This window comes from Aquarana catesbeiana, linkage group LG05 (assembly GCF_042186555.1).
Source record: "Aquarana catesbeiana isolate 2022-GZ linkage group LG05, ASM4218655v1, whole genome shotgun sequence".
Classification (NCBI taxonomy): domain Eukaryota; kingdom Metazoa; phylum Chordata; class Amphibia; order Anura; family Ranidae; genus Aquarana; species Aquarana catesbeiana.
This window is the reverse complement of record NC_133328.1, coordinates 504,106,831-504,133,869: the sequence shown is the minus strand read 5'-3', so window position 1 is coordinate 504,133,869 and position 27,039 is coordinate 504,106,831. Positions and strand designations below refer to the sequence as shown.

The 27,039-nt window shown below is 45.1% G+C and overlaps 1 protein-coding gene across 5 annotated transcripts in view; it reads left to right on the top strand.

Annotated features, from left to right (window-relative positions):
- The window catches only part of PCMTD1 (protein-L-isoaspartate (D-aspartate) O-methyltransferase domain containing 1), a 128,145-nt gene that overhangs the window by 21,623 nt on the left and 79,483 nt on the right, over nt 1-27,039 (top strand). For 2 of the 5 annotated variants that reach the window (XM_073631579.1, XM_073631580.1), the window contains exon 2: nt 7,136-7,370. The exons of 2 other annotated variants lie outside the window; for them this stretch is intronic. The gene's annotated coding sequence lies outside the window, so the exon portion shown is untranslated. The remainder of the gene's footprint in view (nt 1-7,135; nt 7,371-27,039) is intronic. One more of the 5 variants, XM_073631581.1, reaches the window with a different exon arrangement.

Below are 27,039 nucleotides of genomic sequence, written 5' to 3'. Positions count from 1 at the left end.
ACACACACAGATCCATGGTCCTGCTGTGTTACCGGTAATCGCGGGTGCCCGGCGGACATCGCCTAGTGACACGGGCGCGCGCGCGCGATCGCCGCCGGCGGCGCGCGCGCGCCCAATGGTGGCCTAGGAAAGCGAGGACGTCATATGACGTCCGCCCGCAACGAGAGCTGCGCCGCCTGGCCGTCAATTGACGGCCGGCGGTCGGCAAGCAGTTAATGTAATGTCGGATCCTGGCAATATGGATGAAAATCAGTGAGACAAACGGCATGGGTACCCCCCAGTCCATTACCAGGCCCTTTGGGTCTTGTATGGATATTAAGGGGAACCCCGCACCCAAATTAAAATAAGGAAAGGTGTGGGGCCACCAGGCCCTATATACTCTGAACAGCAGTATACAGGCGGTGACAAACAAGACAGGGACTGTAGGTTTGTTGTTAAGTAGAATCTGTTTGTAATTTTGAACGGGTACATTTTTAACGTGTTTAGCTCCAGCCAAAAAATCTTTTTTAAGCTTTTTGGAAAACGTAGGGAAGAGTTATCACCCCTGTGACATTTGTTTTGCTGTCTGTCCGCTACAGAAGATTTCACCTCACTTTTTGTCCCTATGACAAATGTTTTTTTGAAAATTTGGGTTTTTTTGTGGAACAAGGATTGGAAAGCATCAGTGGAAAGGAGAAATGTTTTTCCCATATTAACTCTTACAGGAGAGAATTTCCCTTCCTAGGGGTAGACTTCATCTCACTTCCTGTTGTCTCCTTCCGTTTGCAAGTAGGAGTCGTTTGTAAGTTAGATGTTTGAAAGTAGGGGCCTGCCCTATATACTCAGCAGAAATTTGGGCCTTAGTTGTTGTTGTGGCCACAACACTGTAAGCCTTCACAGGGCCCTGCTGTGAAATATTAGATCAAGAATTGTAATTTCATGCCCCTGTTGAACAGGGGCTGAAAAATTAGGCCTTAGGCACTGGTGCTGGTGCCACAACACTGCAACCCCTCACAGATACTCTAATTGGAACGCAGAAACGAGCCCTGCTGCAAAGTATTGCATCAAAAATTGTAATTACACGCCCCTGTTAAACAGGGGCTGAAAAATTGGGCCTTAGGCACTGGTGGTGGCGCCCAGAACCAAAAATGTTCTTACAAGCTATCAGCGTGATCATTGAGGAGGAAGAGGATAATTACTCAGGATAGTCACTCAGCATCAGCATAGGCAGTCTTTGAAGGGATCTGAGATTTCAAAAAAACTTATTCGGTTACATCAGCATCAGGTGCTTGGTAGCTGGTGGTAATCCAAGACTGATTCATTTTTATGAAGGTCAGTCGATCGACCGAGTCGGTGGACAGACGCACCCTGTGATCGGTTACAAAGCCTCCAGCAGCACTGAATGTGCGTTCCGAAAGAACGCTGGATGCAGGACAGGCCAGTAGCTCAATTGCATACTGTGCAAGCTCTGGCCAGTGATCCATCCTCAAGACCCAGTAACCCAGAGGATTTTCGGTGGGAAAGGTGTCCAAGTCAGATCTTGCCCCTAGGTATTCCTGCACCATGTAAAACGGACGCTGGCGATGGTTGCTGGAACCGATCATACATTGGGGCTGCGGACCAAATGTCTGAACGCATCGGTCAGACGGCCACCTTCTCCACCGCTCCTTCTTTGACTGACCGAAGCCTCAGCAACACGCTGTCCAGAAACAGGAATTTGTAACCTCCCAGTCTCTGGGAACACATTGCACAGACCTTTCTGCAAGGCCTCCCGAAGATGTTTCATCCTCTGCTCCCTCTGCGATGGCAAGATAAGGTCTGCAACCTTACCCTTGTAACGTGGATCAAGGAGGGTTGCCAGCCAGTATTGGTCCTTCTCCTTGATACCACGAATACGAGGATCCTTATGCAGGCTTTGCAGGATCAGGGAGGCCATGCAGCGTAGGTTTGCTGAGGCATTCGGTCCGGAGTCCTCTGGGTCACTAAGGACGACATGGTCCGCAGCCACCTCCTTCCAGCCACGTACAAGTCCATGTGTTTCTTGGGACTGATCCCTTAAAGACTGCTGCTAATGCTGAGTGCCAGGCTCCACCTCCATACTGACACAATTTTCTTCCTCCTCCTCGTCCTCTTCCTGTGTGATCGGCGGGCACACAGGAACATTGTCTGGATAAAGGGGGCCTTGAGAGCTAAGGAAGTCCTCCTCTTCCTGCCTCTGTTCTGCCTCAAGTGCCCTGTCCATTATTCCACGCAGCGTGTGCTCCAACAGGTGGACAAGGGGGACAGTGTCACTGATGCATGCACTGTCACTGCTCACCATCCTCGTGGCCTCCTTAAATGGTGACAGGACAGTGCATGCATCCCTGATCATGGCCCACTGGCGTGGGGAAAAAAACCCAAGCTCCCCTGACCCTGTCCTGGTGCCATAGTCGCACAGGTACTCATTGATGGCCCTCTGCTGCGTGTGCAGCCGCTGCAGTATGGCCAACATTGAGTTCCACCTGGTGGGCATGTCACAGATTATGCGGTTCTTGGGCAGGTTAAACTCCTTTTGGAGGTCCGCCAGCCGAGCACTGGCATTATATGACCGGCGGAAATGCACACACACTTTCCTGGCCTGCCTCAGGACATCCAGTAAGCCCGGGTACCTGCCCAAGAACCGCTGAACCACTAAGTTAAGGACGTGAGCCAAACAGGGCACATGGGTCATTTGTCCCTGTCGGAGGGCAGAGAGGAGGTTGGTGCCATTGTCGCAAACCACCATTCCTGCCTTAAGTTGGTGTGGCGCCAACCACCTCTGAACCTGCCCCTGCAGAGCTGACAGAACCTCTGCCCCAGTGTGGCTCCTGTCCCCCAAGCACACCAGCTCAAGCACCGCATGGCATCTTTTGGCCTGCATACTTGCGTAGCCCCTTGAACGGCTTCGGAGCACCGCTGGTTCCGAGGACAAAGCACAGGAAGAGGCCATGGAGGAAGAAGAAGAGGAGGGGGTGGAGGAGAGAGGTGTGTCACAATCATTAGTAGTGGCATTTTGGAGGCGTGGTGGCGGAACAACCTCCAACACTACTGCACCTTGTCCTGCATTCTTCCCAGCTGCCAGCAGAGTCACCCAATGCGCCGTGAAACTTAGGTAACGTCCCTGTCCATGCCTGCTGGACCATGAGTCAGCGGTAATATGCACCTTACCACTGACCGCCCTGTCCAGCGAGGCATGGACATTGCCTTCCACATGCCGGTAGAGTGCCGGAATCGCCTTCCGTGAGAAAAAGTGGTGTTTGGGTACCTGCCACTGAGGAACCGCACATTCCACAAACTCATGGAAGGGGGCAGAGTCTACCAACTGAAAAGGCAGCAGTTTAAGTGCTAGCAATTTTGCCAAGCTAGCATTCAACCGCTGGGCATGTGGATGGCTGGGAGCAAACTTCTTTCAGCGGTGCAGCAGCTGGGGCAGGGAAATTTGCCTGGTACAATCTGACGTCGGTGTACCGAAAGCAGATTGCCCACAAGTACTTGGCTGTGACACACCTAATTCTACACCTTCATTCCTCTTAGTGCAGGTCTCTGAGAGGACTGAAGGTATAGTGGGGTTGGAGATCTCAGCTGATGAGGAGCAAGGAGAGGTCCTCTTTGTTCTTTGGTGTGGGTCTTTTAGATATGCTTGCCAACGAATTGCATGGCAGGTCAACATATGTCTGGTCAAGCATGTGGTGCCCAAGCGCGAAATGTTTTGGCCAAGCGAGATACGCTTGAGACATATGTTGCAAATAGCAGCGGTGCGATCTGATGCACTCGTCTCAAAAAAGCCCACACCAAATAACTTTTTGAAGAACGCGCAGAGACTGCAGCGCCCTGCACATGTGGAGCTTTGGGGTGTGATGCAGTCAGTGTGCTGCCCTTAGGCTGGCCCCTGAAGGGCATCCTGCCTCGTTGGTGAGGTGCCACCTCCTCCTCCACCTCCCTCCTATCAGGCACCCACGTTGAGTCAGTGACCTCATCATCCCCTCCCTCCTCATCACTGGAGCAAACCTGGCAGTATGCTGCAGCAGGGAGAGCATGACTGCCAGATTGCTGTCCTTCTTGGGCACCCCCTCTGTCCGTGCTCACGTTACTGCCTTCATTGAGCTCAGTATCATCATCAGAGCCTTCCAAATGCTGGGCATCCTCCTGGAGCATATACCCAACACTGTGGTCAAACACTGTGGTCACTGATGACATTGAGCCGAGGGAAGAGGCCGCTGCTTTGCCAGACAAAGTACCCTGAGCATGGGTGAGAGAGGATGAGGAGGATGAGGACGGGTTGGTCATCCACTCGACCAAGTCTTCCACATGTTGCGGCTCAACACGGCCAGCTGCCGAAAAAAAGGCCAAGCGTGTCCCACGGCCACATACTGATGAGGATGCACCGTCCCCATGACCAGCACTAGACACAGAGCCTGCTTGCCCTCTTTTATTGGCTTGTGACTGTCTGCCTCTCCTTCTTGGCCTTCCAGACATACTAATGGCCTGTAGCTGCACTAAGCTGGGATATATATATATATATATATATATATATATATATATATATATATATATATATATATATATATATATATATATATATATATATATATATATATATATATATATATAGTATGAGAACACCACTACAGGTAGCTTTAGCTGAACACTGTGCAGAGCTCGCAAAAAAATAATTGGTAGGTTTAGCTGAACACTGTGAGGAGGATGCACCACACTAACTTGTAGTTTTAGCTGAACACTGTGAGCAGGATGCACTACACTAACTAGTAGCTTTAGATGAACACGGTGCAGAGGTCTCACTACACTAACTTGTAGTTTTAGCTGAACACTGTGAGCAGGACGCACTACACTAACTTGTAGCTTTAGATGAACACTGTGCAGAGGTCTCACTACACTAACTTGTAGTTTTAGCTGAACACTGTGAGCAGGACGTACTACACTAACTTGTAGCTTTAGATGAACACTGTGCAGAGGTCTCACTACACTAACTTGTAGTTTTAGCTGAACACTGTGAGCAGGACGCACTACACTATTTGTAAATAGTCTAACTGCCTGACTGTGGTACTAATAGGATCAAAAGAACACCAGCAATTTTCTTCAGGTAGCTGTAAATACTGTAACAAGACAAGCCTGCCTGTCAGTAGGAAGATAACAGGAACGGATCTAGCTAAACTGAATACAGTGTATGTATATATGTATATATGTGTGTGTGTGTATATGTATATATATATATATATATATATATATATATATATATATATATATATATATATATATATATATACATATGCAACACCTGGGATGCATATATATACACAATACACTGTAAGTGCAGCTAACTCACTGATTGTCCTGCCTAATCTAGCTAACTCAAATGAAATGACACTGTCTCTCTGTCTATCTATGTATCTCAACGCCGGAACACACACTACACAGGGCCGCCGTGCAAGCGGCCTTATATAGTGTGGGGCGTGTTCTAAACCCCCTGAGCCATAATTGGCCAAAGCCACCCTGGCTTTGGCCAATTACAGCTCTCTCTACCGACGACGCTGTGATTGGCCAAACATGCGGGTCATAGTGCGTGCTTGGCCAATCATCAGCCAGCAATGCACTGCGATGCCGCAGTGAATTATGGGCCGTGACGCGCCACACGAATTTGGCGTGAACGGCCCATAACGTTCGGAATTCGACGAACGACCGGACAGCCGATGTTCGAGTCGAACATGGGTTCGACTCGAACACAAAGCTCATCCCTACTGGCTAATTTTAAAGCATCATTCTAAATAAAATCTATTATTTTCTAATAGACCTATATTTGGTGCCCTGTGCCTTGTGAGGGGCTCCCTTGCCCTCTGGGGTGAGCCATCCTCCCTTGGGCCTCCGGCAGCTCGACACCTTTGTGTATGATGACCCTTTGGGGGATGGCTACAGCAGATTCTCATCAATTTACAGTGTATTAAGCTATTTAAAATATTGATATGTATTTTTTGATTAATGTATTTTCATAGTTATATGATTGTTTCTCCTCGTGTATGTGTACAATATAGCTCCTGAAGAAGTGGTGAATGTGACCCGCGAAACATGATGGTGTACACAGATGGTGACGATGCTTTAGTTTTCACACTTCGGTGTGACTATAGAACTAATAGCCTCTTTTGATTATCATGCCCGTTTTTAAAATAACTTTATTGTTAAAGATGTATATATATTTTTTTGTAATAAAAGTTATCGAAATATTTTCTATATATGACTGTCTAAATTCAGTTATTGTACAGTACCACCAAAGTCCATTCTTGCCTCCTATTCCCAATTTTTTGTTTTCATACTGTCGGGACGAAGGTACCATATATAAATACTCTCTATTGTGGCACTCCTCTTCACAATTCTGCATATACTGTAAACCAATCAGCTTCCAGGTTTTATTGCCAAAGCTTAATTGAACAAGCTGAGGTTAGAAACTGATTGGTTTCTATGCAGAAATGTGACTAATTTTCCCTCTCTAGCTTTAGTAAATAAACTCCCTCATGTCTAATAGGGTAAGAGGTGGATCCAAGTTAGTCGAAGGCATTCTAGTTTAGGAAGTAGCAAAGTTGAAAAGCTTGCAACTGGGAAATGGGAGGGTCTATCATGCTTTAAATTTCTGATAATGTGCTGAACCTGTAGGAAATGTTTTAGGTGAAAACGCCTCCTATCGGAAAAAGACATCTTATGACAAGGGTCATTAGGGAAGACGATCATGCGCTCAAAGTAGAACTTTTGTCTGAGTGCAATTTTTGTGGCTTTTCCTATCATAGGATGACATGAATTATTTATTTAACATCACAAGAAACCTGGAGTTAGGCTTTAACGTGCCTTTTTAAACTGTATTTGTGGTTGGTATGCAACGTGGACCAAGCGTCACCTTATTTACTAAACTAAATGAACATACAATTTGCTAAAAGAGCATTCACTTTCATAAGTGGACTCTACATCTTTAAAATTAAAATCAGATATTAATTTTCATGTTGTATTTCAGTTATTTATTAGCTGACTCCTATTACTCTGAACTATCTTGAAGTTTGTAAACTTACTTTGTGAAGTCCCTATATATTTTCTTCCTTGAATTCTGTGACACGTATTTATTATGCCCTGTGATTAGGCACTGCTGTGTCACACATTTCACAGAGCCTGCCTTCTGAACTACAGAAGTTCTGAGAGGAGGAGTCTCAGGAGGCAGTCAGTACAGGAATCACTGCTTGCAGGCAGCAAGGTACCATGGGATATGTAGTCCTTAGAAATCGAAAGTAAACATCAGAGGAGAAACTGCAAAGCATGCAGGGAATCCAGGACGTTGTGGAAAGAGATGGCCAACAGACAGAACAGAGATTTTTCAAGTAAGCTTATATTGGATTGTAAAAAAATAACCATTGTTTGTATTGTTGTTACAATGCTGTTTTAAAATTGAAAGTGTATTCTGTGACCATCGAACCTCTGGTGAGAATTATACCTTAAAGTCCAGTTGCTTGCAATGTGAATAACAAAAGGAGCCTATTCAGTGATGCAATGCAAAGAGTACAGCAGATTTCTATATTTTGCAGCAATGTTGGAATTTGACAGTAGAAACTAACACCTGATTATTTCTTATGTCTGTGCCCTTTACACATCATCATAACTCCTTCTACTACTCTATTGAATAAGAGCCATTTTAACTTGTCCATTTCCTGGCAGAAAAATGCATTTAGAGTAGAAACCCCATTCATTCTTTTATGGCTTTTTTACATCTGTGCAGCCCAGTGTGTTTTTAAAATCTAAAACGTACTGCATTTCTTTTGTCTTTACGTGTGTTAAAGTGACAAACTATTTTTTTTATTAAACAGATACAAATAACATTACTTACATATGTTATCTTTTTTTTTTTTTTTTTTGCAATAAATTTCCTCCTCTGAGTTTCCTTTTAAGTTGTCCCATGGCAGCGCTGACAAATTCTCCATTCTGTGTCTGCCCACTATGTCCCTGGGACCTATGGCTTTCTATATGATTCTCTTGTACATTTACACTCGCACTCTGGGATACAGCGCTACATGCAGCCTCTGCAAGAGCCATACACACAGGCAGCACAAGAGTAAGTAAGGCTGGGTTTACATCTCCGACGGATGCGTCTGGTGCGTCCCTGTTCTCCGTTTCGGGGACGAATCGGGGGGCCAAATGTTTGCCTGAATTCGGCCCTAAAACTGAGCCAAAGACGCACCGCAGCTGCAATGGAGATATATGAACCGGCTCTCCTGTCATGCAAATTCGATGCGGGGAAAACCCGCATCCAATTCTCATAGTCGTGAACCCAGCCTAAAACACACAGCAAAAGCTGCTGTCAATCACTGCTTTAGAGGAGGAGAAGCATCAATTTTGGTATGTGTCCATCTCCTGCTGCGTGTGTGTGTGTGTATATATATGTGAGGTGCCTGCAGCTGCTGCATGTAGAATTCTAGTACAAGGTGGGAGCATGCATGTTCAGGGGTCTAATACGGGACTCCATAAGTCCCAGGGAGCACAGTGGGTAGGCATAGAATGGAGAGTGTGTCAACTTGGCCTGAGGACAACTTAAAAAATAAACTCAAAGGAAGAAATAAAAAAATGCATGTAAGGGCAGCCATACATGGATTGAAAGGGACCGGCTGAATTCCTATACATGTATGGGCAGACTGGTTGTACACAAGCCGATCTATCGATCAACTTGTGTACAACCAGCCTGTCGAGGTTTTCCTAAACGATCAGTGCCACCGACTGTAGCTGTCAACACTGATCAGTGTGTCTTCACAGCTGGCTTCCGACTGTGCATGTGTGAGCTGCTCTGCTGTGTGATTGGTCCCGCAGTCTTCTGGGACCTCTGATGTGTTCTACAAGGCTGTGGGGGAAGGAGGGGGGTGCCGGACTTCCTCTCAGATCACAGCGGCGACCTCACTGGAATTGGGGAGCGGGTACCTGTTACCAGGTACCCGCTCCCCCTCCCCCCAAAAAAAATGCCCATTGTGAAGGAGGAAGAGGGAAAGTTTTTACTATTCAGCACTGCGCTACTTTAACCACTTCAATTCAGTGCATTTTCGCCCCCTTCCTGCCCAAGCGATTTTTCAGCTTTCAGCGCTGTCACATTTTGAATGACAATTGCGCGGTCATACAACACTGTACTCAAATGAAATTGTTATCATTTTTTCCCCACAAATAGAGCTTTCTTTTAGTGGTATTTGATCACCTCTGCGGTTTTTATTTTTTGCGCTATAAACAAAAGAAGAGTGACAAGTTTAAAAATAAACACAATAATTTTTACCTTTTGCGATAATAAATATCCAATTTTTTTTTCTTTAAAAAAATTTTTTTTCCTCAGTTTAGGACAATATATATTCTTGTACATATTTTTGGTAAAAAAAAATCGCAATAAGCGTATATAGATTGGTTTGCGCAAAAGTTATAGCGTCTACAAAATAGGGGATAGATTTATAACATTTTAATTTTTTAAAATTTTTTTACTAGTAATGGCGGCGATATGCGATTTTTATCGTGACTGCGATATTGCGGCGGACACATTGGACACTTTTGACACATATTTGGGACCATTGACATTTATACAGCGATCCGTGCTATAAAAATGCATTGATTACTGTAGAAATGTGACAGGCAGGGAAGGGGTTAACACTAGGTGGTGATCGAGGGGTTAACTGTGTTTGCTAGGGAGTGATTCTAACTGTAGGGGATGGGGAACTCACTAGGGGAGGAGACCGATCGGTGTTCCTCTGTACTGGGAACATACCATCGGTCTCCTCTCCTCTGACAGGACCGTGGATCTGTGTGTTTACACACACAGATCCACGGTCCTGCTGTGTTACCGGTAATCACGGGTGCCCGGCGGACATCGCGGCTGCCGGGCACGCGCACTGGGTGCCCAGTGACACGGCAGGCGCGCGCGCCCCCTGGTGGGCTGGGAAAGTGAGGGCGTCATATGTCACCCGCCCGCCACGAGAGCTGCGCCGCCTGCCCGTCAATTGACGGCCGGCGGTCAGCAAGCAGTTAACTGGCAATTGCTCGGTCATGCAACACTGTACGCAAATGAAATATCATTTTTTCACATAAATAGAGCTTTGTTTTGGTGGTATTTGATTACCACTGTGTTTTTATTATATGAATTAAAAAAAGACTGCAAATTTTGAAAAAAAAAAAATTTTTTCTACTTTCTTAGTGTCAAAAAGACAGCGCTACACCATAATAAAACATGCTTGTAAAACCATCATCTCTATGTGTAAGTAGATTACAGGTTAATGAATATAAGAAACAAAGTCTCTATATAAGCAGTAACAAGAGTTTTGAAGATGGTTTATCAAAATATCATGGGTGAGTTCTTAATGGTTAGACCTCATGCACACAGGGGGTTAGAAAAAAACAAGCTGCAAAGGCAGTACTGACGCCAGGAAAAAGCAGTCGTAAAAACGTGCTTTTAGTAACTTTTTGCTTTGGCGTTAATGTGCGTTTAGCAGCATTTCTTTGCCCCTTCTATTTTCCACTCCCAAATACAGACATGTCAGAATCAATGGTTCTCTGAGAGCCGTCTTAAAGTGGAGTTCCACCCAAAAATGGAACTTCCACTTTTTGGATTCCTCCCCCCCCTACGTTGTCACATTTGGCACCTTTCAGGGGGAGGAGGGAGGAGATACCTGTCTAATACAGGTATTTGCTCCCTCTTCCTGGCATAGATCACCGCGGTACTTGCGGTGACCTATGCCACTTCCGGCGCCTACCCCGTCCTCCCCGCTGTATTCTGGGAGACACACAGGTCCCAGAACACAGCAGGGACCTGAGAGGACGCGCATCGCGACTCGCGCATGCGCAGTAGGGAACCAGTAAGTGAAGCCGCACGGCTTAACTTCCTTATTCCCTTACCGAGGATGGTTTCGGCAGCAGCCGAGAGCCGAAGGACGGATCGGCTTCGGCTGCCGACATCGCGGGCTCCCTGGACAGGTAAGTGTCCATATATTAAAAGTCAGAAGCTGCAGTATTTGTAGCTGCTGGCTTTTGATATTTTTTTTTCAGCGGACCTCCTCTTTAACTGATCCGACTTTCAGCCCATTGGTTTGAATGGAAGTCACATTTTTGTGGCATGCGACTTGTGCTCTGAGGATCTTGAAGGGGAGCCTCATGCCAAAATTAAAAAAAAAGAAAGGCGTGGGGTCCCCCGCCCAGATCAATATCAGGCCCTTTGAGTCTGGTATGGATCTTGGAAGGGAACCCCGCGCCAAAATGAAAAAAAAAAAAAAAAAAAAACAGCATGGGGTACTCCCCCCAAGCCCATACCAGACTCTCTGGTCTAGTATGGATTTTAAGGGGAGACCCCATGCCAAAATAAAAAAGCGTGGCCCCCCAAAATCATACCAGACCCTTATCTGAGCATGCAGCATGGCAGGTCAGGAAAGGGGGGGGTGAGGGAGCGCTCCTCCCTTTCCTTGACCTTACTAGGCCACATGCCTTCAACATGGGGGGGTGGGTGTTTTGGGGCAGGGGGACTCTGCACCCCCCACCCCAAAGCACCTCTTCCCCATGTTAATGGGGACAAGGGCCTCTTCCTGACAACCTTGGGTAGTGGTTGTGGGGGTCTGCAGGCAGGGGGATTATCGGAAACTGGAAGCCCCCCATGTGAATGAGTATGGGGTACATTGTTGTGTACCCCATGTACATTTTTTGTTTTGTATCCCATGTACATTTGTACATGGGGTACAAAACAGCCAGCTTGTAAGGTTAAAGCAGTACACATTACACATTGTTAGGAACACAGTTAACCCCTTGATTGTCCCTAGATGTTAACCCCTTCCCAGCCAGTGTCAAGTGCATAGTATTATCACTGTATTAGTGTCAGTAGTACCGTCTGTGCCCTCCCAGATAGTTTCCCACCACACTATCACAGTCACACCATAAGTGACTGATTACCAGTATAGCATCATAGCTGGTTAAATTCCAGTATATATACCATACTTTTAAGACGCTATAACTTTTGCACAAACCAATTAATATACACTAATTAGGGTTTTTTTTTTTTATTTTACCAGACATGTAGCAGAATAAATTTTGGCCTCAACTTATGAAGAAAACGATTATTATTATTATTATTTTTTTTAATTGGATATGTTTTACCAAAATTAGAATTTTTTTCTTTTTTTTTTAAATTTTTTTTCCTTTTATACAATAAAAAACCCAGTGGTGGTTAAATACAACCAAAAGAAAGCTCTATTTGTGTGGAAAAAAAAATGTAATTTGCGTACAGTGTTGCATGACCACACAATTGCCAGTTAAAGTAGCGCAGTGCTGAATAGCAGAAAATAGTCTGGTCATGAATGGGGTAAAACCTTCTAGAGGTCAGTAAATAAAGAGGAGCTCCAGTCTTCCCCAAAAATAATGGAAGCCACATACTGTAGCTGCTGACTTTCAATATAAGGACACTTACCTGTCAAAGGATCCAGCGCTGTCCTCACCCAAGCTGACTCTTCAATGGGCTTCAGGTCTAGGCGCCAGCATCTTCACTATGGGAAACCGACAATGAAGCCTTGTGGCTTCACAGCTGGCTTACCACTGCGCATGAGCGAGCCACGCTGCACTTTGTAAATGGGGAAAGTTGGGGCAGTGTGCCCGAAAGTGGGAGCGGGTACTTGTTCAAACCGGGTACCCGCTCCCCCCACCCCCTAAAACAATGCATATTGGCAGTGGAACTTTGCTTTTGGGGTAAAGTTCTGCTTTAAGATCCAGTTGGCGTTCATTAGAGCCCAGCTGTCTTCATTACAAAATAAACTACCCTTGCAGTGGGCCTAAATGTTTGTTAAATCTTGATTACATGCAACCACAGCCCTGAGTGCCTTAAGGCAGTGGCTTTGAGGGACTGCTTCCACAAATGGAAGGAGCCTCCTGTAGTGAGAAGTTAAATATGGTATTACATTGTATTCCTCAACCCCTAGATTTAAAGCATAATTAAAGGGAACACTTTTCTTTTTAGTTTTTGATTACAGTAGAGATGGATTAGAACATTTATTGTTGTCTATGCCACTGTTGTGGAAGACGGGTTGTCCCCAGAATAGAAATAGTGGGGAAATCTTCCAATGTGGACAACTAGGGATTCCCTCACTTCAAGTTGGGTTATAGCAGGAGATTTTGACTGGCTCTCTATGAAGCCAGTTCACTTATCTTCGCTGCAGCTCCTGTGTGAATTTGCACAGGAGCCCTGTGTGTCTTTTGGTCCATTGCAGGACCGAATTCTGCCAAAAATTCGGGGTGAAATCTGACCTGAAACGGTGAATCAGGACGCAACAGACCACTGCTGTGAGCAGCATGCGGCGATGGTGTGAACCCAGCCTTGGAGGTATTTTATCTCACTTCCTGTTTTGACTATTGGACAGGAAGTGAGGTAAAATCCCCCCAATAAAACACAGATGGCAAAAATAAACCATACGGGGTGTTTTTTACCCTCCCTTACTCTATCCAAAAGGAAAACATAATGTTTTGCCATTAGTTCTATATTAATGAGCATTTAACTTCCTGCAGTGCAAGGGCTGGGCGGACATTACTGCATATGGTTTACTTAGGTGCAAAAATGATTTACCTGTGTGCCCTCAGATTTAACAGTCACTATATCTAAAGGCTTCACATCTTTCTCTTACTGGCAATCCATTAAAACTGGTATTTCAGGTTTTGTAGGTATATTGAAAGGTTGAATCACACACTGGCTTGTTTCCCTGAGACTACAGCAATGAGAGCTCTGTGTTTCAGGTCTACCTATCTAACAAGAATGGCTGCTGTTCAGATTGATTTAAAATTAGCAAAGAAGTAGGGGTGCACATGGGCAAGGCAGAATGCCAAGCGCAATACAAACACAAAATACATAATTTCCCAGCATAGTTTTCAGATAGTCAGTAAAAAAAATCTAATGTTTCAACTTTTCAGGTAGAAATCAGATGTTTCCTAATCATCATACAGGATAGGACATTGGCCTAATTAAGACCATGGGTTATATGCTGCCACCTTGCGATGAGGACACTGGCAAAGTTGTTAGGACGGCCCATATAACCCCTCCTGTTCCCAGCAATCCTCAGTTTTATGCTAGGGTCCTTAGGTAATGGAAGACGTGGAGCTGGTCTGTAATGTTGCCTCTGGTACTGAACTCTGCGTTTGTGCTCACCCTTTGTACAGCAGTGCAACCAGATGAAGTAAGCTGCAGGGTGCTTTACAGGTCCAGGGCAATGGCAAGTCCGCTCCAGTGTTACCCACTCCCTGAAGACTGCCTCCAGGGAGGAGGGGGAATGGCCTCCCAAAGCGGGGAGCACCCACCTGGTGGTTTCTGTCTTGGGAAGGAGACCATACCCTGGTGTGGTGAATCTGGGGCTTTGCCTCTTGTTTGGTCCTTTCTCAACTCCTTTCATGCACTTCCATCCCTACCCATATATATGGGTGGTCCCTTGACACTGGTCCCCTGCCTTGAGCACATAGAGGTGGGTGAATTCCTTAGGCTGGGAGCAGAGTGTTGCAGAACAGCTGCAACACATTTTAAATGATGTTGCAAGGCCATGCTGCACAACACTTTTCTGCATTGTGTGTAAACTGTTGTATCTTCTGGGAAACATTCCACTTGCTGTGATAACAATTCCCTTGCTATGTTACTTGTGCTGTAACTTCTGCAACACATTCGGGCAGGCAGTGGCCCGCTCTGTGTGCATAATCCTGTCTCAGGTGGTACCTCAGCCCAAGTGGCATCTTGTGCACAAGAACAAGGCACTGCTGTTTCAGACATAGCCCTGCTCCATTTTGAGGCCCTGCTCTCCACGCTCATTGCCTTCATTGTGTTATCCATTACCCTTTAGTTGTTAGTCACAGAACAGCTGCGTCCCTTCTGCTTCACAGCAACAGTTGTGAGCACTCCTCAGGTGATCCCGCCATGGCAATTGGACATGAAAAAAGGGCTGCAAGCATGCTGTGCACAGGACCTTGATAGGGTTCCACTCCTGCTACTTTGTAACTCAGTCTCCACATATTAGCATCATCCCTTATCTCCTCGGATACCCCCAGTTCCTCCGTTTTACCTAGGGAGGAATTTTTAGCCATTATACACTGATAAAGACCACCAAACACACAAGGTGTAAGTACTGCCCTTCGAAGTCCCCTGCTGAAAATGAGGAGAGGGAGGAAGTAGAAGAAAGGAAGAGGAAGTGGAATTTGAATCCTTGGAGTCGGAGGATGGCCAGTACCCCCTGATCTCTTCCAGGCTAAAAGAAAGCATTAGGTTCTGGTAAATAAAGTACTCTACTGTTTGAAGTTGGGAACCAGATTCCCTTGTTTTGGGCCTGTTGCCATCGTTTGCTGTGTTGCCCACCACTTAGTTGTATTGCTTGGGGATGTATTGATTAATGAAAGCCTGTGTCCTGTACTGTACATTTGCGGATATAGAACAACTTGTAAAATCCTTTTTTCTTTTTTTTTTTTAGTACAGTACAGGCCACAGACCTCCCATCCCTCTTTCCTGGTGTATTCTATTATTGCTTGCTAAAAAAAATTTGAGAATACTGGGAGTGGGAGAGGTTATATGGGCTGCTCTAACAAATTTTGTTTGCCAGTGTCCTCTCCGGAAGGTGGCAGCATACACTTATAACCCATGGTCTTGATTAATAGAAGCCAGTGTTATATTTGTTGCACACATTTGAAAATGCACATGAAGCCACACTGCTTCTTGAACTTTCTTGTCCTTATTTGTCCAGTTTTTTATTATTTAATTTTATACTACTGAAAAAGCAGTGATGTGGGTATTCCCCATCCTAAAGGAGTGAGACTCTCTAGAGAGATGTTTGCCTTTTAAAGGTACACTCCAATCATAGCCCACCTGCTCAATACTGTTTTTTTATCCATGCATTTCTGTAGTGCACCAGAATACCCCACACTCCTTCATAATGCATCATGGGAGAAAATGTTTTACTAATAACCATTCTTGGATTTTTACCTGTCTTGGAGAATTGTATGTGATTGTTGGTAGAGCCTCATGGGAGAAAATGTTTTACTAATAACCATTTTCTCTTGGATTTTTATCTGTCTTGGAGGATTGTATGTGATTATTGGTAGAAGAAGCTAAGGGAGAGCAGAAGATACACAGCACAGACTTCAGGATTTCTAATGAGCTGCATGAGGGCTAGTTGTGGGGATTACAGAGAACATAGGTTAAAGCGGTATGAAGCCTAAAAGCAAACATTTATGCCTCGTTTCCACTGAGCGGATCGGTTCGGTTCGGTACGCTATTTTGGGTGTTTCCGTTATGAAAGCGGCCCATACAACCGAACTGTACCGCTCCATTCAGAGTCCTGCTTCAGATGTGGGGCCATAGAAAATGGAACGGTTCGGTTAGGGCGGAGCTACGATACAGTCCACTGATTGGTTTACAGAAAACCCTCTGCTGTGCTATGCTGAGGCATTTTTTCTAAACCCTGTATGGCCCCTTGTGGTCCCACTTGCCGTGGAAACGCTCACCAGAATAGACCGGACCATTCTAGGCCATTCAAACTGTACCGAACCGATCCGCTCAGTGGAAATGAGGCATTAGTATACTGCAGCTTACCAATTTTTAGATGTGATGGCTGCATTCATTTTCTTTTTTAGGCTTTCTTTCCTTTATTTTTGCCTGTCAATCCAGGCAGTAAGTCTGTTGTTTCTCAAAAGAACAAGCTGTCCTGCAGATGTAGCAGTTTTGACCGTCCTTTTTTGTAGAATGTAGCAGTTACAGGGTTGTAACAAACCATTTACCACTGACCGTGTGCTTACAATGGTCAGCTTTTATTTATTGTGTAAAGCTCTTATCCCAAAAGGAAAAAAAAAATGGAAAATTTTACTTTTCTAGTACATCTAATCCTACCCCTAGACTAACAATAGCTGAGCTGGATCAGGGGATTTTGGTAGATCATAAGCTTAATGATAGCATACAATGCCAAGCTGTGGTTTTGAAGTCCCCTGCTGAAAATGAGGAGAGGGAGGAAGTGGAAGGAAGGAAGCAGAAGTGGAATTTGAATCCTTGGAGTTGGAGGATGGGCAGTCCCCCCTAAACTCTTCCAGACTGAAAGAAAGCATTAGGTTCTGGTAAAAAAAAAGTACATTACTGTTTGAAGTTGCGGAACCGGGTTCCCTTGTTTTTTTTGTAGATGTAGCCGTTACAGGGTTGTGACAAACCATTTACCACTGACAGTGTGCTTAGAACGGTCAGCTTTTATTTATTGTGTAAAACGTTTATCCCAAAAGGGAAAAAAAAAATGGAAAATTTAACTTTGTTAGTACATCTAACCCTATCCCTAGACTAACAAAAGTGGAGAAGGATCTGGGGGTTTTGGTAGATCATAAGCTTAACCGCTTCCGGACCAGCCGCGGCAGTTATTCTGCGGCAGGTTGGCTCCCCTGCGCGAGCCGTCGTTGCTGTATGTCGGCTCTTTAAGCAGTCTGGCACCCGCGATTGCTCATTACAGAACAAGAACAGGGCTGTGTGTGTGTGAACGCACAAATCCCGGTTCTCTCATGGGAGGTGAGACAGATCGTGTGTTCATACTAAGTGTGAACACCGATCTCTCTCTTCCCCTAGTCAGTCCCATCCCCCCTACAGTTAGAACACACCTAGGGAACACAGTTAACTCCTTGATCAGCCCCTAGTGTTAACCCCCTCCCTGCCAGTGACATTTATACAGTAATCGGTGCATTCTTATAGCACTGATCACTGTATAAATGTCACTGGTCCCAAAAATGTGTCAAAGGTGTCTGATTTGTCCGCCGCAATATCGCAGTCCCAATAAAAATCGCATATCACCACCATTACTAGTAAAAAATAAATAAATGCCATAAATCTATTCCCTATTTTGTAGACGCTATAACTTTTGCGCAAACCAATCAATATACGCTTATTGCGATTTTTATTATTTATTTAATTTTTTTTTTACCAAAATTATGTAGAAGAATACATATTGGCCTAAACTGAGGAAAAATAATAAAATTTTTTTTAACCACTTCAGCCCTGGAGGATTTGGCAGCTCAATGACCGGAGGACTTTCTTTATCGTACGTCATGGGACACAGAGCCTTAAGTAATTAATGGGTTATGGGCCACGTTCAGGTGTTGACACTGGTATACCCAATCAAGGAAGTTCACTCCCTATATAACCCCTCCTCCTTCCAGGAGCACATCAGCTTTTTCACCAGTGTTAAGGTGTTGGTCACGAGTGAAGATGTGCTCTGAGGAGATCCAGGGGGGGATCCATGCTGGATTTAAAAAAACCTCCACAAATGGATCCATCCACACCACTGCGGCCACAGGATGGTACCCGGGCCTCGCATAGAAGAACGAGGTTTTGCCTTTAACGCTTTTCTTTGAGGGCTGGACCCTAGGAACCAGGACTTTTTTTGGTCTTGCTACATTACCTAAAGTTTTCCTGAGGGGTGCTATACAGGTCCAAAGGAGTGGAACCCCTATTAAAAGGGACCCGTCTTTGAAGGTTTAACTACGCTGCCCGCTGTGATGGGTGAAGTTTGGATCTGTTATTATAGCAGTATCCTGCAACGAGGATAAGGTAAGGGGAGAAGCCTAGGAACTGCAAAACATCCACCTATGCTTTTTCTCATACATATATAATTAATCTGTATGCCTTTAAAAATGTCTCCTCTAGAGGGAGTATATTACACTTACCTTGTACCGATGCCTTTTTCAGCAGCTCTGTGTCCGGCTATAGCAGCAGGTGTGGTCCCAGCAGCCAGAAGGGGGTTCTTAATTGCACAGATGGTGTTCCTCTTCTGAGGGATCTAAAGGGGGTACAGCAGTAGTTTATGAACTTACAAAAACAGCTATTTGCATTTTTTTGTATAAAGGGAAATCTTCCTTTAAAACTGGGAGCCTAACAAACACTGCTGACATAAATTCCCCTCCCCTCCTGGAGAGGTGCGGTAACAGCTTCCACTGTTTGTATTATCAGATTTGCCCTTGTTGAGCCTGGGCAGGCATTCAGCCCCTGTATAGCATTGCAGACTCCAAAAGTCTGGCGTCCATCGCGGCCGGCGCCGCCTCCTCCCTGCAGACCCGAATGCTGTCCGCACGCACGGACTAGTGTTATTTAAAAAAAAAAAAAAAAAAAACAAGGAGGGGGGCGGCTCACAGATGGCTTTGTGTGCGGGATGTCACGTCCACGTGGAGCACACGACGCATACACTAGGGCGGAAGATGCTGAGGACGCCTAATCAGGTTCTCACCTAAGGCTTAACACAGACGCTCTCAGTTCATATGCTGAAGACAGAAGTCTGTCACACTAAGCCCCGGTTCACACAGGGGCGGCACGACTTGTGAGGCGACCTGCACACGACATCCACGTCGACTTGCAAAACGACTTCTGTATAGAAGTCTATGCAAGTCGCCTCAAGTCGCCCCAAAAGAAGTACAGGAACCTTTTTCTAAGTCGGAGTGACTTGCGTCGCTCCTATTAGAACGGTTCCATTGTACAGAACGGGAGGCGACTAGGTCGCCTGACAAGTCGCCCCTGTGTGAACCGGCACTAAGGGGCACAGGAGAGCTGGGCATGTAAAGGTGTGTAAGCAGGCATTTCCAGTACAAGAAATATTATGGTTACTCAGCATCAAAGGCTGATCCTTATGGTGTCATTGTTTTTTGCTAAAACTATTGTTCAGCCAATACCATAATTTTTTTCTTCAAGTGCCTCTGCTTTTGTGCTTAGCACTATGACTTCCAGAGCTACCACAAAGGTACCAAGGATTCCACCCCTAGGCGCTGGGAACTCCAGTCATGCCTCCACACTGTCATCCTCTCTGGAGATACCTGACATGGCAAGCCAGGGTGAGCAATTGGTGGTGCAAATGATTCTCACACTTCAGCCCCTGTATACGTGACTGAAGATGCATTTTCCTCTGCCCTGCGGGGCTTAGAAGGAAGATTAGCAGCTTTAATCGCATCCTCCATCCAAGAGGATAGGAAGCGTGCTAGATCCCCCTCCCCCACCTCAAACCCCTTTTTCCAAGGGAATAGTGGGAACAGGATGAGGTATTACCCTCAGGTGATCACGGGGAAAAACAAGCCGAATTTTCCTCTGCGGAGGAAACAGTTGATGAACCTTATGCAACCTCGCAATCTGACAGATCGATGGTACAAACTCTTACAGAGATGGTTCATTCCACTTTTTATGCTACTCCTAAAAGAGTTAGCTGAAAGTTTGGTCCTTTCCTTGGTTTAAAAAAAAAAAAGAAAACCTTTACAGCCTTTTTAATGCATTTCTAGAAGGGCTTATTTATGCTGAATGGGATCATCCGGATAAGCATTTTTTCCCTCCAGAGTTTCTCAGTTCTCTATCATGGAGGAAAAATTCACAAAGGATGGAAAGTACCAGCAGTAGACGCTGCGATTTCCAGCATCAATAAAGATGCATAAATGCTTAGGGATCCAACAGATAAGAAGTTGGAATTTTTTGTTAAAATCCTCCTACCAAAGGCGCTATGTTTTGCCATAGACGGCATAAAAGACTATCCACCAAGCGTCCCGCCTTGTGCTTGTGCTAAAACACATGCGTAGGACCCTGTGGTTAAAAAGTTTGTCAGCCGAAGCATCTTGCAAAAAGGCATCTGACAGGTTTCCCTTTTCATTGGGGAAGATTTGGTCAAATACATCCAAATGATTTCTAGCAGGAAAGGTACTCTTTTGTCCAAGAAGGTATAAACGTCCTTTTATTTAAACTGACTCCTTCCCCTGTGCCAGGGGCAGCTGCCTCTAGGCAGTGGTGATGGCCTCCACCGTCAGACTCTAGGAGGAGAAAACATTCAGCCCGTGTATGCATGATTGAAAATGCGTTTCTCCTCCGCCCTGCAGGGCCTAGAAGGAAAATTAGTGACTTTAACCGCATCCGCTATCCAAGGATAGAAAGCGTGTTAGATCCCCCTCCCCCACCTTAGACCCCTTATCAAGGGAACAGTGGTTAGAGGATGAAGGGTTATCCTCAGGTGATCAGGAAGAAAGGCAAACCGATTACTCCTCTGCGGAGGAGACAACTGGAGTTGAACTTTTTTCAGCCTCGCAATCTGAGAAATTGCTGGTACAAATCTCTTACAGAGATGATTCGTGCCTCTTTCAAGCTACCTCTAGTAGAGTCAGCTGATAGTTCTGTTTTTTCTTAGGTTCCTTAAAACCTTCACTGCCTTTTTCATGCGTTTCCTGTACATGTACAGATCCACGCAGAAATTCAACAGATCCATTCTAGATCTAAAAGAATCTAAATCAGTTCCTGAAGATCCGCTCCTTTCTATGGAGTCGATCAGGTCAGTAGGTTCTATCCTACAAGGAGGAAAACTTCTGGCGCCTATTTGCATCAGGAATGCATATCTGCATGTCCATATATTTCCCGCTCACCAAAGGTTTCTGCGGTTCGAAGTAGAACAGCAGCATTTAGGGGTGCAACGGATCGTCATCGATCAGTGATCCGATCCACGGAGGTTGATCCGTACGGGACACCCATGATCCGCGGAGCGCTCTGTGGCCTTGGCCATAGGAAAGGCCGCAGCTTTGGCCTAGCTCCGGAGCGGCGGCCATCTTGGTACACCCGGCGGACGTTTAGCACGTGATCTCTCCCCTCTGTGTACTGATCTGTACAGTGGAGGGGAGAGATCGGATGGCAGCAGTGCCAATACTCTGCAATGCCCTGCTAATACTCTGCAATGCCCTGCTAATACTCTGCAATGCCCTACCAATACTCTGAAATGCCCTGCCAATACTCTGAAATGCCCTGCCAATACTCTGAAATGCCCTGCCAATACTCTGAAATGCCCTGCCAATACTCTGAAATGCCCTGCCAAAACTCTGAAATGCCCTGCCAATACTCTGAACTGCCCTGCCAATACTCTGCAATACCCTGCTGCAATGCCCTGCCAATACTCTGCAATGCCCTGACAATACCCTGCCAATAGTCTGCCAATATACCCAATACCCTGCCAATACTCTGCCAATAGAGAGATTGTGGATATTACAGTGGGGGAGATTTTTTTTTGTTGATCCGAAAATGATCCGAACCGCGACCCCTGATCCGAGGAACGATCCGAACCGTGAGTTTTTTGATCCGTTGCACCCCTAGCAGCATTTCAGTTTATAGCCTTGCCCTTCGGGCCAGCTACAGCACCCCAAGTGTTCACAAAAGTGCTAGCCCCACCTCTAGCCAGGTCAAGGGTACAGGGCTTAAACAGTCTTGGCATAGCTAGACGATCTATAGCTAATAGACCAATCGGTGTTCGGAGTAAGGTGTACGCATTACAACCAGTTACCTGGTAAAGTCTGGGTTGCATTCTCAACCTAGTGAAGTCTCCCTTAAAACCGCTAAAAAAGCTGTAGTATTTGGGTCTGATCATAGATACAGCCCACAAAAAGGGTGTTCTTGCCCAGGCAAAAAACAACCTCATAAGAGAGTTGGTACGGATGGTCAGGTCAAAAGGAGATCCCTCCATTAACCTTTGCATGAGGTTGTTAGAAAGGATGGTGGCTTCATTTGAAGCAGTTCCCTATGCCCAGTTCCATTCGAGACTGTTGCAAAACAGTAGTATTCTATCTGCTAACAAGACGATCCAAGCTTTGGACTTGCCAATGTGGCTGTCTCCAAGGATGTCCCAAAGCCTCAATTGGTGGTTACTAACCAGAATCTGCTGAAAGGAAAATCCTTTAGACCTGTTATCTGGAAAGTGGTAACGACAGATCCCAGCCTTTCAGGCTGGGGAGCAGTACTAAGGAAGACAACTGTCCAAAGACAGTGGTCAAGAACCGGAAGAGCCTTGCCCATCAACATCCTAGAGATTCGGGCAGTGCGTCTGGCTCTAAAGACCTGGACTTCCAGGTTAAGGGATTGTCATGTCAGGATCCAATCCGTCAATGCCACAGCTGTGGCCTATATCAATTGCCAAGTGGTCACCAAGAGTCTCTCAGCGCAGAGAGAGGTGAACCATATTCTAACTTGGGCAGAAAGAAATATTCCGTGCCTATCAGCTGTCTTCATTCCGGGAATAGAGAATTGGCAGGCGAACTACTTAAGTCGTCAGCAGTTATTGCCAGGGGAATGGTTTCTTCACCCCGACATATTCTCGGGCTGTTTGTCAAAGATGGGGTACTCCAGACGTAGATCTTCTAGCGTCCAGTTCAACATAAAGTTAGTTAACTTTGTGTCCACAACAAAGGATTCATTTGCATGCAGAACAGATGCGTTGATGATACTGTGGGATCAGCTTTCATTGATCTGTGCATTTCCCCCTATTCATTTGCTGCCTCGACTTCTTCTTTGCAAGATCAAGCTGGAAAGAAAACCGGTAATTCTGGCAGCACCAGCATGGCCCAGATGGTCATGGTATGCAGAAATCGTAAAGATGGCAGTGGAGGATCCATGGTCCCTTCCACTAAGGCCAGACCTGCTCTCACAGGGGCCGATATTCCATCCTACTTTACGAACGCTAAATTTAACGGCCTGGCTATTGAAACCCACATTCTGAGGAAACGTGGGCTTTCCGGGTCAGTTATCTCTACTTTGATTAATACAAGGAAACCAACTTCCAGAACTATACATTATAGAGTCTGGAAGGCTTATGTTTCCTCCTGTGAATCCAAGGGTTGACACCCTTGGACATCTATCATAGGCAGAATTATTGCCTTTCTACAATTAGGCGTAGAGATGAAGTTGGCCTTGAGTACTCTTAAGGAACACGTCTCAGCCTTATCGATTTTATTTCAAAAACCACATTCTTAGTCCGGGGTTTTATACAAGGGGTGATGCGGATTACTCCGCCAGTTATATCACCTTTAAGCCCTTGGGACTTGAATTTAGTTTTGTCAGTGTTACAAAAACAGCCATTTGAACCGATACAGCATATTCCCTTATGCCGCCAGCAAAAGAGCGATGTGAGCTTTTGGTCAGAAAATGCGACCGTGTGTATGCTCCATCCCACTTTTGCTGGCAGAATTCCAGCCAGCAAAAGATTGAGAGCATGTTCTCTATTTTTGGGTTGGGAAAAGTTCCTATCCGAAAATGCGATCGTCTAATTCGGACCTGCAAAAAATCACGCATGCTCGGAAACAATTCGACGCATGCTTGGAAGCATTGAACTTCATTTTCTCGGCTCATCGTAGTGTTGTACGTCACCGCGTTCTTGACGGTCGAAAGTTCAGAGAACTTTTGTGTGACCGTGTGTATGCAGGGCAAGCTTGAGCGGAATTCCGTTGGAAAAACCATCCAAGTTTTTTCTGACGGAAATTCCGCTCGTGTGTGCGCAGCATAAGTCCTTCTCACAAGGAAGCTGGTATTTTTGGTTGCTATATCCTTAGCAAGGAGGTTTTTGGAATTAGCTGCTCTTTCTTGTAAAAAACCATATTTGATTATTCGTGAGCACAGAGTGGTGTTACGCCTTCGTCCAGGCTTTTGTCAAAAGTGGTTTCAGGTTTTCACCTGAACTAAGATATTGTCCTGCTATCATTTTTTCCAAAACCATGTTCCAGGGAAGAAAAGTGACTACTTTTCACTTGATGTGGTGAGAGCAGTGAGAATCTATTTACAGACAACTGCTCAGATTCTTAAGACTGATGTCTTATGGATTCTGCCAGAGTGTCCTAAGAAGGGACAGGCAGCGTCAAAATCCACTATGTGAATTCGGCAAGTTATAATTCAAACTTATAATTAAGGGGTAAGATCCCCCTTTTCAAGTTAAGGTGCACTCTACCAGGGCGGTTAGGTGCACTCTAAGGTGCACTCTACCAGGGTGTGTTTTAACCCCCTGCTAGCGGCCGAAAAAGGGTTAAAACTGGGTTTGCAGCCCTGCCCCATTGTTTTCAATGGGAAGGGGCGCTTTAGGAGCGGTAAATACACCGCTCCTACAGCGCTCCAAAGATGCGGCTTTCAGGACTTTTTTGACCGCCCTGCAAGTGCACCTCTCCAGTATGAAAGCCCTTGGGGCTTTCATACTGGACTGCATTGAGCGGTTCTTTCGGGGAGCTTTGCTGGTGCTATTTTTAGCACTTTAGCGCCTGCAAAGCGCCTCAGTGTGAAAGGAGCCTTAAGGCTCTGTGTCCCATGATGTACTCCAAGAAAGGGATTTTACAGGTAAGCTGTAATAAAAATCCTATTTTTTTACAATTTGACACTGCGCTGCTTTAACTGGTAATTGCGCGGTCATGCAATGTTGTACCCAAACAAAATTTGCGTCTTTTTTTTTTTTTTTTTTTTTTTTTGCGATATAAACGGAAAAGGACCGAAAATTTTGAAAAAAAAGATATTTTCTACTTTTTGTTTTTTAAAAAAATTAATAAACTCAATTTTAGTCATACATTTAGGCCAAAATGTATGCAGCCACGTGCCTTTGGTAAAAAAAAAAAATGTCAATAAGCGTATATTTATTGGTTTGCGCAAAAGTTATAGCGTCTACCAACTAGGGTATATTTTCTGGAATTTACGCAGCTTTTAGTTTATGACTGCCTCATTTCTTGAGGTGCTAAAATGGCAGGGCAGTACAACCCCCCCCAGCAGGAAATTGCTGAGAGGCATGTTGAGCCCATTGAATATTCTATTTTTTTGTCACAAGTGATTGAAAAATGACAAAAAAAAAATGCACAAAGTTGTCACTAAATGATATATTGCTCACACATGGCATGGTTATATGTGGAATTACACCCCAAAATACATTCTGCTGCTTCTCCTGAGTACGGGGATACCTCATGTGTGAGACTTTTTGGGAGCCTAGCCACGTACAGGACCCCGAAATCCAATCACCGACTTCAGGATTTCTAAGGGTGTAAATTTTTGATTTCACTCCTCACTACCGACCACGGTTTTGAAGGCCATAAAATGCCAACATAGCACAACCCCCCCCCCCCCAAATGACCCCATTTTGGAAAGTAGACACCCCAAGCTATTTGATGAGAGGCATGTTGAGTCCATGGAATATTTTATATTTTTCCACAAGTTGCGGGAAAATGAATTTTTTTTTTTTTTTTTGCACAAGGTTGTCACTAAATGATCTATTGCTCAAACATGCCATGGGCATATGTGAAATTACACCCCAAAATACATTCTTCTGCTTCTCCTAAATATGGAGATACCACATGTGTGAGACTTTTTGGGAGCCTAGCCGTGTACAGGACCACGAAAACCAATCACCGCCTTCAGGCTTTCTAAGGGCGTAAAATGGTATTTCACTTCCTCACTACCTATCACAGTTTTGGAGGCCATGAAATGACAAGATAGCACAACCCCCCCCCCCCCAAATGGCCCCATTTTTGGAAAGAAGACACTTCAAGTTATTTGCTGAGAGACATGTTGAGTCCATGGAATATTTTATATTTTGCCACAAGTTTCGGGAAAATGACAATTTTTTTAAAATGTTTTACACAATGTTGTCACTAAATGATATATTGTTCAAACATGGCATGGTTATATGTGGAACTGCACCCCAAAATACATTCTGCTGCTTCTCTTGGGTACGGGGATACCACATGTGTGGAACTTTTTGGCAGTCTAACCACTACAGGACCCCGAAAACCAATCACCGCCTTCAGGCTTTCTAAGGACGTACATTTTTTATTTCACTCCTCGCTGCCTATCACAGTTTTGGAGGCTATGAAATGCCCAGTTAGCACAACCCCCCCCCCCAAATGACCCCATTTTGGAAATTAGACACCCCAAGCTATCTGCTGAGAGGCATGTTGAGTATTTTGCAGATCTAACTTTTTGTCACAAAGTTTTGAAAATTGAAATTAATTTTCTTAATTTTCAAAAATAAATGAGAATACTCACCATGCCTCTTAGCAAATACCTCGGGGTGTCTACTTTCCAAAATGGAGTCATTTTAGGGGGGGGTTGTGCTATCTGGACATTTCAGGGCCTCCGTAACTGTTATAGGTAGTGAGGAGTAAAATCCCAATTTTATGTCTTTAGAAAGTCTGAAAGCGGTGATTCGTTTTCAGGGTCCTGTACAGGGCTAGGCTCCAAAAAAGTCTCACATGTGGTATACCCAT